The sequence below is a fragment of the Lepisma saccharinum genome, chromosome 9 (assembly GCF_977018435.1).
Source record: "Lepisma saccharinum chromosome 9, izLepSacc3.1, whole genome shotgun sequence".
Lineage (NCBI taxonomy): Eukaryota > Metazoa > Arthropoda > Insecta > Zygentoma > Lepismatidae > Lepisma > Lepisma saccharinum.
This window is the reverse complement of record NC_139237.1, coordinates 65,832,470-65,849,391: the sequence shown is the minus strand read 5'-3', so window position 1 is coordinate 65,849,391 and position 16,922 is coordinate 65,832,470. Positions and strand designations below refer to the sequence as shown.

At 38.2% G+C, this 16,922-nt stretch overlaps 1 protein-coding gene across 2 annotated transcripts in view; it reads right to left on the bottom strand.

Moving 5' to 3' along the window:
• Window positions 1-16,922, bottom strand: part of ine (solute carrier family 6 member inebriated) — a 178,144-nt gene that overhangs the window by 63,218 nt on the left and 98,004 nt on the right. The window lies entirely within an intron of this gene.

Below are 16,922 nucleotides of genomic sequence, written 5' to 3'. Positions count from 1 at the left end.
TACCCATAGCAGCACATATCTTGTATGTGGTGATTTAACGTCACTTCTCCACCTCTTCCGACTAATCGCGACGATGAGGGTGAATCACGCCCGTAGCTACAATTGATCTTCAGGGGGACTCATGGGTTATCAGGGGGACTTTGTAAACCAATTCCATTTTTCTTAAAAAAAAAAATAACAGTATTAAATGAAGGTAAATTATGTGGGGGGAGGGGTCATTACGTTACATAAAATTTATAAATATAACACAAATACTGCATTTTTCTGCATCTTTTAAAATATCTCTTTAAGTGTTAATTGACTGGTACTGAAATCATCCCTTAATCACTCGATACTAATTTAGATGTTACAGATATTTAGATCACACAAAAAATGCACAATATTCAATCACAGTGCCTGCAGTACATTCCATCCCCGGCCGAATCAATGAAACTCCCTTTCGTTCCCAAAACTTGTGAGCTGTTGACCGTTGGAGATGCGAAGGAAATTTGCATGATGACATCAAAGTTACAGATTTCTGTCTAAATGGTGGCCGCAACAGGGACAGTGAAGATACAGTTATAGAAGCTCCCGCATGAAATAACTTACTAAGTCCAGATAATCTTCTAAATACTTGCAGCTACTTGACTTCAGCTCATAAACAAGATGAGAGAATGTAATAGTAACAAAAATGTTCTTGTTCTGTGGATTTATCCTTAACACATTGACTGCCACCGTGTAACTGAAAATGTATCCCTTCTGGGCCAATCCGATTTTCTTGTTACTGACAGACTGTGAATTAAATGTGTATGCATAATATCTCAATACAATTGAAATTAAGCTCATTATTGAGGTTTTTGTGGTGTGTATGCATTTCTATACACGCGGCGTAGGTTTTCAATTTGACGTTGTATGCCACGTGTATATGATTTCATACACGTAATTGTTCGCTTTGTATTACCACATTTTGTCTTGTTCTTTTTGAATATCACGCTGTTTTAAAATTTTGTGGTGATCAAAGTACCAAAATTATCAGACTACTGGAGCACTAGTGCTTTGTTTGATTTTCCTCTTCCCCGAAGTACTGCTTCTACGAATGTGGCATTTTGCAGACAATTCACGTGCTGTCCCTAATGATAGATTACAAAAAATTACGAACATCGCCAACAAACTCATTTCACAATTCCAAGAAATATACACACCAAGGGAAGAAAATTGTGTCGACGAAAGTATGATACCATGGCGGGGAAGACTTTCATTTCGGCAGTCCATTCCTTCCAAAAAGAATAAATACGGAGCGAACGTTTTCAAGTTGTGTGCCAGCAGGGGCTATACATGGAACATTATTCTTTATGTTGGAAATATAAACGGCCGGTAACATGTCAGTTCCTGAAACTGTTGTGTTACAGCTTGTAAGAGATCTTCTCGGTGAAGGCCGGCGTCTTTACACAGATAATTATTACTCCAGCGTTCCTCTTGCTTACCTTGCCATTGACAATAATACCCATCTGATCGGTACAATTACCGTAAATATTTGCCAGCAGATGTTGTTCAAGATAAATTGAGGAAAGGTGATATTGTAGGAATGGAAACTCAGGAAGGTGTGTCTATTCTGAAGTGGAAAGATAAGAGAGATGTGTTAGTCCTATCTACAGCTCACTCTGCTGAAGAGCTAACTGTAACAGAAAGACGTGGTTCAGGAATTAGAAAGCCTACCGCAATTATTGATTACACTACTAGCAAGTCCTTCATTGACGTAAGTGATCAATTCGCTTCATATGGGAATGCTCTGCGAAAGACTACAAAATGGTACAAGAAAGTTATTATTGAATTTATATGGGGAACGGCTCTCGTGAATGCCTACATTCTCTACAGTGACTGCATCCAGTCCAGTAACATACACATAAATGAATTCAGGAAACTTGTAATCCTAAATATTCTTTCTGAACAATTACCTCCTGGACAGCAAACTCACTTTACCTGTGCAACAAGGCAGAAAAACTCAAACTCATCACTTGATAACCAAAGTAGGGGATAATGGAAGAAAGAAGCAAGGACGTTGCTACAAAATCTATGGCAGAAGTGGAAATTCTGACTCGACAGGGAGGAAGTTTGCCAGGTGGGTGAAGACAGTATTTGACAAATGTCCCAAAAATCCTTTTATGTGCCGGGAGTGTTTCAACAAAAATCATTGAACTTCCAAAGTGTTCGGTATAAAATATGTCATCCTTATATCTATCTATATATCTACAAGGAACATAAGTTTACAAAAAAATATTATATAACGAATCGTTTTGTAAGAATTATGATATACTAACAATGTATTCCATAATGTATAATCGTTTGCTGTGAATTCCAACCATAAAAAAAATGTATTTACACATTTACCCTTCTTTTTTAGTTGTCAATACATTTGTACTAGTGAAAAGAATACGTAAGCGTAAATAAAGTTTTGAAGATTTTTTTACTCTTGTAAGACATTACAGAAATTAAAATTATTACTGCCCCATCTTAGCTGTACGCCACGGCTATTTAACAGTCATATACTTTTGCTTGAACTGTGTATGCGTTTCCATACACGCGGCCAAGAATCAGGTTCTTGTTTGTGTATGGAGTAGCATACACGTGGCCCAGAAGCAAGAAGCCATGTGTATGACATATCATACACACGGCAGTCAATGTGTTAAAGTTGTGAGCTGTCTAAATGTTCACTCTTCACTGCAAAAAAATTATACAAAATAGTTTTACCTGATGTCAAGAGGGGCTGATGACAATGCCAGGGGGGCTGAAGGCAGTTCCAGAGGGGGCAGCACCCTCTGGTCCCTGCCTGGCTACGGGCCTGGGGTGAATTATGTTTGTGCGAAATTGACACGTGAGGTATGAAGGACTCGGACCCGTAAACTTCGATGGCGAGATTGTGTATAATAAACGCGCTCAGCCGAGATTCTGCTCACTGTCGCTTTGAGCGACAGCCGTTTAATAGAAGCTTGGTTATGTCACCGATCGACATAGCGGCACAAAGAAAAGAACGTTCGCAGAATCATGAAACATTAGCTTCTTTTTCCGGTGTCGTGGTCCTTTGTGTCAGCTCAGGACCTCTCCACATGTAAATGCTCACTTGGAGATTCGCAGTGACAGATGACAGTTGTGGCAAGAGTCGAAAGTCAATTGAAGCTGTCCGGCTGCTGATTGAAGTGCCCTCTATGAAGCAAACGAAGGGGGCGGCACAGTACAGGATGCGCGCTTCACATTTGTCATGTTTGAAAGAGGCCGTTTCCCCAATTTTCTACTTATTCTCTTCGCGGGCTGTGGCATTTGCTTTGCCAGTTTAGGTTTTGCATAGTATAGTAGCAATTGCCCTATTAAAGAGGCTTGTCGGCTTCGAGTTCGTGTATGTCTAAATTCGACGGTTGAACAGAGCCATCTTTTGGTCCTCCGAGGTACCTAATATGCAAATCTTGAAATTCAACGTCATGAGAAAATTATTACATTCCCATAAGCGTCGCATCGGAGAAATTATTTTTTTATCACTCGACGACAATATCCTACAGGTTGTCCAAGACGTTGTTATTATTATTATTACATAATTATTTTCATGGTTCGTTGTGGAGTGCTTATTGAAATCAGTAAATAACTTATTTTTGTAAAAAAAATAAGTAAGGATGCATATTTGGTATGTATTTATATCATGATACATGTAATCGAGGTTTTATGAGATTTTTTTGTGATTTTTTAACGCAAATGTTTGAGATCACCATATGTTTTTCAAACGTTAGCGCAACTGCATTCTGTATATTTTTTGATGGTTCTCTTTTTAATTGTATTCTTTATATTACATATACCATGTTCATCACTAGACCTCAGATTTTTAGGTTCTAAAAAGTGTGCTTTTCGGTTCCTAAAATAGGCTCTAAAAATCCTAAAATAGGTTCTAAAAATCGTAAGTTACGCTCGAAAAATCCTGAAGTACTGAAGAACTGAAAATAGTTCAAAATTCCTGAAAAATGCTGATTAGGTATAGTCACATTAGACAATGAAAATGGCACACCTATATCCTGAAATACACACTATCTTGCATACCGTTATGTGTGATGCCTAACCCTACGGCGATGGCAGAACTTACCATTGGAAATTTGTTAGTAAAATCCACTCTTCGCCGTAGGGAACTATCTTTTTTTTCATGTTATCGACAGTCCAACTCCGTAATTTTATCTGTATATGCTGAAAATAATCTTTCAACAAAAACATATTAAGTGGTGCAAACTTCAATACTGAACTGTTAGTTTGCAAGGCGTGAATGCCACAAAGCACCGAAGTGAAGCGAAACTGAGCAAGACCACACAGATCAGACCACTTTGGGATTGTACAGGTAACAGTGGCACCAGACATTTTGCTTTGTTTAGAGCTTTGGAAAATCACCATACTTGGAGGAAGGAAAATCGACAGAGACTACGTTTCAAACACGTTCGTCATTGATTGTTCTCGTGACAAAAAGCAAATGACTCTGTGCGACATAAAAATCCTGTAAAACCTTTAAAAATATATAAAAACCTAAACAAAACGCTTGATTTAGGCCCATACACCTAAATTAGATTATAACAAGCAAAATAGCTTTTTAGGCACTATAAAACTTCATTAATTGTTGCGTTTTATAACGCTGACATAACTTATTATTTCTTACATACCTGTAAAGGAAAAAATAGGTTAAAAACATAAAATCCGAGGTCTACTCATCACCCAAATGATTACTCCTACTCTACAGGCGACACCATGCTTACACATTGCACCAGCTATTGTTTTGGCTTTCTCACCTGATTGTGCATGTCGCAAGAACAAACGCAAGCAATGGAATCTGCACTTTGAACAAGTGTTTCCACAATTTGAATAGCGGTATTGTTGCACAGTGCCATCATAATATCATGACGTATAGAGTGGTGAAGTGGGCGAGTAGCGCGCCGTGTTTTACTTCTTTCCTGTAAATGTTTACACAGCTGCACTGGGAACAGATGTACATTTTCTCGGTGGACTTCATCTAATGTATTTTTTATTGCTTACCAATTTGCTCTGGTGACAAAATGCGCAAGCCAGTTTCCGTTGCGGAGCGCGGTTAGCGCAAAGCGCTACGAAGTCAAAGATCTTGGGTTATTATTCTGGTCAGAGCATTGACGTTTCTTAGTTTACCCAGTAACTACGAAAAGTTTACTTGTTTCTTGTAGAATTAGGCGGCTTGCAAAATTGTGTCGGGCAGTGTATGCAAGGAATTTCAGTGCCCCACGAATAGGAAGGGTGTATTATCATTTGGCTGCCATTTTGAAGTCATAAAAATGTCATAGTTATGAAGAGAACTTGTTCCTTATTTGGTCTTTACTCAAGCTGTCCCCAACACAATGTAAGGAACTACATGCACTGCCAAGATAATTCCATTTGAAAGCACTGACTGCGGGTCTGCCATATTTTCCAATGAATATAATATCAGTGCACAAATTGTCCTTATGGAATACAACACTTGAAACAAAACACCATGTGCTATCGCCCTCAATGCATACAACACAGAAGTAGTTGAATGAAGAAAAACGTCTATACAATATTCACGAATTACAAAGTAATAATTTCTCAAGTAAATGCGATGAAATGTGCACAAATAATAAGCTTATTCCCTATTCACAAGCATGAAATATAAAAATGTAATTACATAAAAAAAGCAATGTTTTACTGGTGGCCAAATCTGCCCCAATAACCTCTAAATAGCGAACCGATCCTGGATTGCAAATTTGCTACGAGACTGTCGTGAGCGCGATTACTAGCGTGGATTAGTGTTACATGAAAGACCATCCATCCAGAAGGTAGAAGACTGTTTTTACGACCTTGTTCCCAGCATTTTACTGACGCTAACAAGCTTTTATTGCGACCGAGAATGCCCACCTGCCATGGGACTACGAGAAGGTTATTATTCATCGTATTAGCATGAGCCCACGCCAGCAGGTGGCAGCCTAGATCGCGATCTTCTATTGTCATTATTCAGCGATATGAAAGAACATGCAGCTAATTTGCATAACATACGAGTGCAAAATAAGTTATGACGTAGCTACGAGAAGTACTGAAGCATCTCTTACAAGGTATAAACAAGAGAAAAACAGCTCCGTGTGGCAGAAGGGTTTCGACTGAAAAAGAGATATCGAACGAAGAGTTGTGGTAGATGCATTAACACAAAAAGATATGGCCCTACTGCTTTCTGGGACACTGAAATTAAGTAGTGTTGCCCACGAGACAAGACTTTGGCCTGTCTCGTCTCGTGGAAATGCTGTCTCGTCTCGAAAATATTCGTTTGTCTCTTGACACATGGTCAATCTCGTCTCGCCTCGAATTTTTAAAAGCCTGTCCCGTCTCGTCCCGTGGACAACTCTAATTAAGCGAATGACAGAATTTGATTTTTTGCCATATTTCGAAAAAAAATATTTGATTCATTTGGTTTTAAATGATCATTTCTTCAACAAGTATACATTGAACATTGCAGTTTATTGTTATTTTGTCTCACTTTTATTTCCTATTAATTGTTTCATTGAGTCTTAAAATGAAATGTTTAGCATGTTTTAAAATCACTGCCAGATGAGAGCTTTTTCTAAAAAAATAAAATTCAGTTTTCTGCTACTCACTGGTTACACGTCTCGAACTGGACCACCAATAAGTGCTTTTGTTACATAATCTTACTATACTGTTAGAATTATTGACTTTGGATCTTGTCAAAACTACTATTGTGTCAAACGGGACCATCCACTTTCGTGCCAGTCACAAGTTGTGGCTTTCTGCAGGAGGGAAGAGGTTTATCCTCCTGTGCACTTCTACATTTTATGTGCAAGTGTGATTCAGTTTTTCTCTCGGTGGCATCCTCTACGCTTATTCATTGAAACCATTTGTTATTTTCTGGTCATACACGCTCCAATTTCTGTCAAAACGTGGCTCGTCTCATTTCTGTGCCTTATGACTATTTGAACATGAATGCAGATGAAAGTTTGGCTCGGATGTTTTTGCGCAAGCTATTTTATCAAATAAAAATTAACGGTCAGTTGTGTCATACATACGACTTTAACTACGTACTTCAACAAAATGACGTCACAAGTTGCTTTTCATTTGTTTATTTTACTTCGCTTTTCTGTCACTTCTGACTAATCGCGAAGATGAAGATGAATGGTTATAAGATGACATGGGAGAAATCGAACTTGGGACCCTTGAGCGTAGAAGTCAGTAAGTAAAGTGTAGTTAAGAGTTTCGTCTCAAAGTTCAATGCTATAGCAGCAACTATGAAATTAGGCGTACAGGAAGAAGTGCGTTGTTGACGCACATGGGGAAGCAAAAGCGAGGAAGGCCAAGAACAGCTGGTTCTAGCATACCATGTGGCAACGTTCATCATGCAGTGTTGCCTAGTCGAAGCTTCAACCCTTCCTCCAACTGGAAATTGAACGGTGTCATATAAAATGTATGATCCTTTATAACAAATATTGATGTGCATACCCAGATAGTGATTTGAATTCGGAACTTCGGTGGCCAGAACGAAAGTCAACCACTTGACGTGCTCGGCCAAGCCGGGGACTTTCCAAGTTTCGTGTCATTTATATTACAAAGACGTACTACGTAACATGAACATACATATTACTGTGTATCTCCGAATAAAACAATAGCGCAAATTCTGCCAAGCGCCTGATTTCATGTCCTTGAGTGCAATTCAAGGAGTATAGAAGGGGTAGAGTGGCGGAAAGGTTGTCATCGATCGTATTTTATTAAAGTAAATTTAACGCCAAGTCTTGCCTTACTATTTCTGGTAGTGGATGGCGTCGTTTAATGAGAGGCACCGCACCATTCAACTTCGCAACTACGTCAGCAGATCCTATAGTTCCTTTCCGTCAATAACTGGTCCTTTCATGAACCACTGTAAACTGCAACTACGCACGAAATTTTCCTTCAGGTCACTACTTCCCTTCAGCAATCCTCGGACGTCTACCTTATTGAAGTAGAACCAGACCATTACACATTTCGCGAAACTTGTCGAGAACAAAGAACAAGAAAAAAAGTCCATAAAATCAAACGAGATGAGAATCATTATCCGTAAGTTCTAGTGTCTTTCGGGACTGGTAAATTGGATACATTTTTAAAAACTGAAATGGGTATTATATTACTAAACTTCTTCCGGCATACAAGAGAATAAACAAGAAGAGTTGCCTGATATCAATAAAGTAAATGATATGAACAAGGGAAGATGAAGATAAGAAACACTTAAATCGAAAGAACAGTTAAGTGCTCAGGTTGGTTGGTTATGATTATGAAATTAAGGAAAGATCGTACGATATACGTATCACTACTCCTCAAGGATAAGCAATGATTTATGACTATAATTCTTCGCGACACCAGGCGCACTGATATACATTTCAAGGTCACTGCACTTGGCACGCCAGCGAGTCACTTATCAGGAACAAAAAATCTCTAACACATAAATTATATGCATATTAAGATTTCATAATCTACTCGTTGATGTCAACTAGGTGTATCTCAAGAGTTATTTCAGTACCAAACAGGAGTATATCGGTTTCTACCCACCCGTGAAAGTGAACTAATGGAAACATATGGCCCAGGTCATATCTCAGGAAGCAAAATAACTCAAGCAATGTACAATAAGTTTCCTAAAAGTGCAGCACACGAGTGCTGCATATCTGAATAATTTATCTAAGTCAACTTCCACGACATCGCGATTGAGTTCGCCTTGACGTCCTCTACACACTCTGAAAATCTGGTACTACTGTCGAGTCGGATGAATGAACATTACCAAGCAAATTGCCCAAGATTATTCTCTTTGTTTTATGCAATGAAAGCTACAAGAATTAAAACAAAACGACAAACAAGCTGCTGACAAAATATACACCAGTGTATATCAAAATCCATTCCTTAAGAATGCGTAAACGAACAATACTTATGCATCCTACTGTACAATCAGCAGCAAAGATGACAATAGGCAAATTGCTCATAGCTATTTTCGTTCCATGCATTTTTAGAGAATGTAATTATATATAGTTATGCAGGAGCATAGGTTGTCCACTGCTTAAAGGATTTTTTTTTTTTAAATTATTGAACATCACATGGCGGAAAACAGAATGAATGAACATGATGGACATTTTGCCTCGTATTATTTTTATCATTGGCTGCAAGACTACATCCTCTACAGTATGAATTTGTCGTTTTGGTGAAGTCATTGTGAAGGTGCTGCCAATGGCAAAGATAATAGTACGGAACTTGTCCACTATTTTCATTTTTTATTGTACAGTGGGATCCATGAGTATTACCGTGCAAATTGTCCATGACTATTTCATTAATTTTTCTCTTACATCCTGTGTGTTTTTAAGTGATGGATTTTTATGTATGCTGGTGAAGTTGTCAACAGCTTGTTTTGAGTTTTCTTTTAATTCTTGAAGCTGATATTGGGTCAAATAAAGTCTACGAACATGGTGATGGACAATATGCAAGGTAATACTCATGGATCCCACTGTACCCTATGTCGTTTTAAGGAATAAAATTCTGTTGTTTATGATCTCATCACATTGCAGAAAACACACTGAATGAAAATGGTGATGGCCAAGTTACCTATTTCTTTTGTAGTTGGGTGTACATACTACAGTTGTATTGAGACAAACATATTTTCAGTATTGGTTAACATCAATTATAAAATACTCGGTCGTGGTATTCTATTACAGTGGTTTATTCAAAATTTTCCATCGGGAGGGTGAATTGATATTTGGGGAGGAATACGGAAAAAGTTACAGGCAAAATAACTGGAAAATTGACCTTTGTGATAAATGTAGTGTGTGTTGAGAAAATTTCGGAGGATGTTGGGAGCACGGACAAATTACTATTCTATTATTTAAAGCAGTTATGCAATTTCAGATAATATTGCATTATTTATTTTTTGTATGTTGTAACAATTGTACTCAATATACTTCATTATAAACTAACCAATAGGCTATATCAGAAATAAGTAATGCCAAGTTCACATTTCGTACCTTTTGACTGAGTGACTCTTGTACAGTAGAAATTTGATTACAGTAGAACGTGTGCACTTGAGACAATATTAATATTATTGCAGTGGATACTTTACGAGGTTGCGAATAAAAAGAAGTGCAAAATTTGTCACGACGGGAGGGTTGCAGAAATCTCTAGGTTCGGCTCTGGAACTATACAGATTCATATTAAAAGTAGATATGGTATGTGTAAAATCATCACTCATCCTCACAGTCACGATTAGATAAAATTGACAGAAAAGCGACGTAAAGTAATAAAAATACCAAATATTGTGCTGATCTGTTTCTTGCTAGTCTTAAAAACAAGTTTCCCAACATCCACGAGGTTGGTGGTAATCATATTTGAAACACTCGCTATTTGGGGAAAGTTAGTGTGCATTCTTCCAGTGATATGAGCCGGCTAAAACCAAGATCACGACCTGATTCCCCCCCCCCCCATCCTCTCTTTCGCTTCTCTATTTCGAATAAACGAAATGAGGTCATGATATCTGTTACTTATCAATATCCCATAACCTTTGAAACACGCTCGTTTACGTCCAAGGTCACGAGAGACTGCAAGGAGGGGGCAATTTGAGTACTCCTAGAGCTTTTCACATAACAGTGCCCGCAAATTGTCCAGGACTATTTTCATAATTTTTTTTCTCTTCCACCCTACGTGTTCAAAAGGTATAGATTTTGGTGCAGAGGCTGTCAGCACCTTGTTTGGAGTTTTTAGACAATTTGATGTAATACTTATGTATCCCACTGTACAGTCAACGAATTTAGTAGTACTGTGTAATTTATATGGAGCAATTTTGATGTCCTGATTTTAAACGTTTGGTGTCGTCCTAATTGCGAACACTTGCTGCCTGAACAGGAATATCTCGAAGGACTGTGTCCTAATCGTGAACACATTTTCTGTCTTGGGACCTACAACTTTTTCTCACACTTACCGAGTCTATTTAACGATTCTTTTAAAGGGGCTCAGTTCCAGACTTGAGACTGGTCAGTGTTTCGTTGGATCATAGACAAATCGACATGATTAAAGTCGTCGCAAAAGTATATACAAGGTGTTTCTAAAGTTAGTTTCCAACGCGTAGGAGGTGATTCTACAAGTTAAAATAAACACAGAAGTTCATGTGACGAAATGCCGGAAATGGCACCCATTCGGATTTATTGAAATGGGAAAAAGTGCAAAAATTAGGTTTACAAGGAAATAGCGACACAACGGCCAACCATATGACCGCGGCGAAGGGCGTTCCACAAAGAAATGCGGCATGCTCTATTTAAAAAAGCACATGACAGATGTGTGAAAGTTGATGCACAAGGGATTCGCCAAAGGGAGCGAATGGGTCCGTTGAAGTCATGGGGGTAGGAAAAGGTTTTATGGAGTGATTAGCATGGGTGACTCGGGCGATGTTTTTGGTTGCGATGTTGTGTTGTCGATATTTGTACGTACCCACATGCAGAAAGGTCGAAGCGTGACCTTGATTTGGCGTTTCCCGCTATGGGCGCTAACACAGTAGTTTTCTTCCGGTAGGAAAGCACCGGTCGCTGCCATTCGTGCTTCACGTACTGCGATATCAGCATCACCGCGCATCAGGTTACCATCACACGTTTGCGGTTGAATACGTACGAGTGGAAGGACGTGAACTTGACGAATTCGGCAAACTTCGATATCGATAGGCACGGCCCACCGTGTACAGTGCACTAGTGTTCGTCGTCTACGGGTCGGCAAATATCCAGCAATAGGGATGGCTGCATACACCGCAGAGGAGCTGGCAGACATGCATCTCATTTATGTCGAGACAGGAAGTAATAGCCATGCAGCACGGCGTTTGTATGGGGAACGTTTTCCAAATAGGAGGCTGCCGTCGCACACCTTCTTTCAAAGAGTGCATATTCGATTTCGGGAAACAGGATCAGTGCTACCACCCCGTCGAGAAATTGGAAGACCACGAAGTGTACGCACAGATCAGTTTGTGGATGCTGTGTTAAATGTTGTCAGGGATCGTCCTGACACCAGTACGCTCGCTATATCCAGTGCCCAGAACACCTCCCATGTTAATATGTGGCGCGTCCTGTCCGAAGAGGGAATGTACCCTTTCAAACTCCAAAAGGTACAAGACCTTTTACCTCAGGACTTTGGCCCACGTGTGGTGTTTTGCCAATTGTTTTTGCATTAGATGGAAACTATCCCGATTTTTGCGAAGAGAGTGTTGTGGGCCGATGAAGCAACGTACACCAAAACGAGTGTGTTCAATATTAAAAACAGTCACGTTTGGGATTTTGCTCAAGCTACTCACAGTGAAACTGATTTTTGTTTAAGATTATAGAAGTGCTGGACACTACTTACAATCATGTCTGTAACCAAAGCAGTGTACTGTATTTTATTTCACTTACGTATTTGTTGGGAACATTATGTAAAGAAGTGGCGAATATGACGTTCCAACTTTTTTTTCTTTTTTTTTATAATCTTGTGTAGTAGTAGTTGTGCGTTTGTGTTTTTTCTTGTGTAGTGGTTGTTATGTGTTTGTGTGTCTTGTGCAGTAGTTGTGCTGTGTAGTGTGTTTGGGTTTGTCTTGTGTAGTAGTTGTGGTGCCTAGTAGTCTAATGTGTTTCTGTTTCTCTTGTGTAGTATCGGTGGTGTGTATGTATGTGTCTTGTGTTGTAGTTGTGCTGTCTAGTATGTTTGTGTAGTAGTTGTGCTGTCTAGTATGTTGGTTTTGTCTTGCGTAATAGTTGTGCTGTCTAATTTGTTTGTGTTTATCTTGTGTAGTAGTTGTTGTGTGTTCGTGTTTATATTTTGTTATAGTTGTGATGTGTTTGTGTGTGTCTTGTGTAGTAGTTGTGCTGTCTAATGTGTTTGTGTTCGTCTTGTGTAGTAATTGTGCTGTCTAATGTGTTTGTGTTTTTGTCTTGTGTAGTAGTTCCTCCATTCATATTGGGGGTTAGGCGTAGAGCTGACAACTCTGCACTGTAAAAACACATGTCAAGAAACAACAATATAAGGCCATGGATGTTCCCAAGGTAAAATATTCCGGAGGTAAAATAGTCCCCCGTTCGGATCTCCGGGTGGGGACTACTTTGGGAGGTCTCTGGACTAAGGATAAGATCTAAATTAGGAATAAATATATTAAATTAGGCACCTGGAATGTTCTGAGCCTTTACCGGCCTGGGGCATTTCAGTGTACAGTTAATGAGATAGTTAAGTATAAATTAGATGTAGTAGCTGTCCAGGAAGTTAGGTGGCCAGGAGAAGGGAATTGTAAAACTAAAAATTATACTTTTTTCTATGGAGGTACTGAAAATCATAATTTTGGAACAGGCTTTTTTATAAATAATAGAATTATCTCGGCTCTTAAAACAGTAGAATTTATTAATGATAGGATATCATATGCAGTTTTACAGGGTAGGTGGTGTAAAATTATTTTAATAAACATACATGCACCAACGGAAGATAAAGATGATAATACTAAAGATGATTTTTATACAGAGTTAGAACAGGTCTTTGATAAATTTTCTCAGTATGATATGAAAATTCTGTTAGGTGACTGTAATGCACAAATTGGCAAAGAAGAGACATTTAAACCCACAATTGGTAAAGAAAGTCTTCATGAATTAAGTAATGATAATGGTATAAGATTGATTACTTTTGCAACCTCAAAGAATTTAATTGTGAAAAGTACCACTTTTAAACATAAAGATATCCATAAATATACCTGGTCTTCTCCAGATGGTAAAACTCATAATCAGATAGATCATATTCTCATTGATAAGAGAAGGCATACTAGTATAATTGACGTTCGTACACATAGAGGTGCTGACTGTGCCAGTGACCAGTATTTAGTAATTGCTAAATTAAGAGAAAGACTCTCAGTGATAAATCATAAGCAACAAAATCTAAAAGTTATAAAATTTGATACAGGAAAGTTTACTGATGAAAGAATTAAGAAAGACTACCAAATTAAACTGTCAAATAGATTTGATGTTTTGCAGGATTTAAATGATGATGAAAATATAAATGAAACAGACGTAAATAAAAATTGGGAGCACATACGTAATGCAATAGAATCAGCAGCTAAAGAAAGTATAGGATACCATAAACCGAGAAAAAGTAAGCCATGGTTTGATAATGAATGTCATAATCTAATAGAAATAAGAAATCAGGCTAGACTTAGGTGGTTAAATAACTCTGATGATACAAATCTAAACAATTATAATAGAATAAAGCGAGAAGTTAACCGCACGTTTAGAAGTAAAAAAAGAGATTACTTGACAAGCAAAATTAACGAAATTGAAACAAACAGCAAAAATAAAAATATCAGAGATTTATATAAAGGTGTAAATGAGTTTAGAAAGGGGTGGCAACCTAAAGTAAACTTGATAAAAGATAAAGACGGTGATTTTCTAGCTGACCCAAGTGATATTCTAAATAGATGGAAGAACTACTTAAATGACCTTTTAAATGTCCATGTAGGAGATAAATCAGAAGTGAATGAAGTACACACAGCAGAACCTTTAGTTCCAGAACCTAACTTGACTGAAGTTAAAGATGCTATTAAAAGGCTAAAGAATAACAAAGCAACTGGCATTGATTTAATACCAGCTGAGTTAATTAAATATGGTGGAAATTCATTAATATGTCAAATTCATAAATTAATTTGTTTAATATGGAATAAAGAAGAAATCCCTCAACAGTGGAAAGAATCCATAATTGTTCCTGTGTTTAAAAAAGGTGATAAAATGAACTGCAATAATTACCGTGGAATTTCTCTACTCTCAACAACATATAAAATATTATCTAACATTCTTTTAACAAGACTAACCCCATATGCTAATGAAATTATAGGTGATTATCAATGTGGATTTAAACGTAACAGATCAACTACAGATCAAATTTTTCACATCAGACAGACACTTGAAAAAAAGTGGGAATATAATCAAAATGTCCATCAGCTATTCATTGATTTTAAAAAAGCATATGATTCAGTCAAAAGAGATAAACTATATAATATATTAGTAGAGTTTGGAATACCTAAGAAGCTTGTTAGTATGATAAAAGTATGCACCAGTGAAACAGAAAGTAAAATTCGTGTGGGTATTAATATGTCTGACAAATTTACAATTCATGATGGGTTAAAACAAGGAGATGCATTATCTCCATTGTTCTTTAATTTTGTCTTAGAATATGCTGTTAGGAAGGTAAAAGAAACTAAAGAAGGACTAAAATTAAATGGTGTGACTCAGTTGTTAGCATATGCAGATGATGTAGACTTACTGGGGGATGATGTGAATACAATTAAGAATAATGCTAAAATATTTTTCAAAACTGCTAAAGAGATAGGTTTGGAAGTTAACAAAGAGAAAACTAAATATATGCTTACAGGCCGAAACCAAGTGTTAGGTAATAATCAAAATCTAATTATTGATAACAACTCGTTTGAACCAGTTTCCAAATTCAAATACTTAGGAGTAATATTAACAAATGAAAATTATATTAAAGAGGAAATAAAAAGTAGGCTTAATTCAGGAAATGCATGTTACTTCTCTCTTCATAAACTTTTGTCTTCTCGTTTAATATCTAAGAAACTGAAAGTTAAAATATACAAAACAGTAATTTTGCCTGTAGTATTATATGGATGTGAAACTTGGTCCCTTACATTGAAAGAGGAACATAAATTGAGAGTACTTGAAAATAAGATCCTTAGGAAAATATTTGGACCTAAAAGGGATGAGGAGACAGGTGAGTGGAGAAGGTTACATAATTTAGAACTACATAATTTGTATTCGTGTCCAGATATTATTAGAATAATTAAATCAAGAAGACTTAGGTGGGCAGGCCATGTGGCACGAATGGGAGAGGAAAGAGGAGTTTACAGGATTCTTGTTGGGAAACCTGATGGTAAGAGACCTGTAGGAAGGCCAAGACGAAGATGGAGGGACAACGTTGAGATGGACCTAAGGGAAATCGGTAGGGATGGAAAAGAGTATATAGATCTTGCTCAAGATAGGGAAACATGGAAGGCCTGTGTTGCTGCAGCCATGAACCTTCGGGTTTAAGAAGGCTAGAGAGTTAGTTAGTTAGTTTGGGATTTTGCAAATCCACATGAAATTCTCTTGACACATCAGCACAGGTTTGCGGTTAATGTGTGGTCTCGGATAGTGCATGACCATTTGATTGTTCGCCTGTGTGGTGGGACATATCATGCATTTCTTCGTGATGTTTTGCCTGAACTGTTGAAGGACGTGCCCTTGGTACTGAGGTTAGGACTATGGTTCCAACACGATGGTGCACCACCACATTTCGACCAAAATGTGCGTCACTTCCTCAATGGCTTGTTCCACAATCGGTGTATTGGTAGGGTTAGGCCTGTGCAGTGGCCAGCAAGATCACCGGACATCACTCGCTTGGACTTCTTTCTATGGGAAGAGATGAAACGCCACGTATACGAAACATCTGTCGGGTCAGCCGAACATCTGGTTGCACGCATTAATGTCGTCGCAGCGGCGATAGCAGATACCGCGGGGTTGTTTGCTCGCACTAAACAATCGTTGCTTCGGCGTTGTCAACTCTGTGTGGAAGTTAATGGCAGACAGTTTGAAAATCGTCTGTGATGTGGTTCCCTCGGCACCTCCACTCTGCACACAGTGAACATGTCGACACATATGCAACCTAGCGCAGTACCACCACCATCTTTGTTTTCTACGTAATGGGGATGTCCACTACGGATATTTGCTTTCTTCTTGGTTAGCCTCCACGTATGACTTTCCGTGGATAACACATCTCGCTAAACCCTTCCCTCCCCCCATGACTTCAACAGACCCATTCGCTTCCTTTGGTGAATCCCTTGCGCATCAACTTCACACATCTGCCATGTGCTTTTTTGAATAGAGCATGCC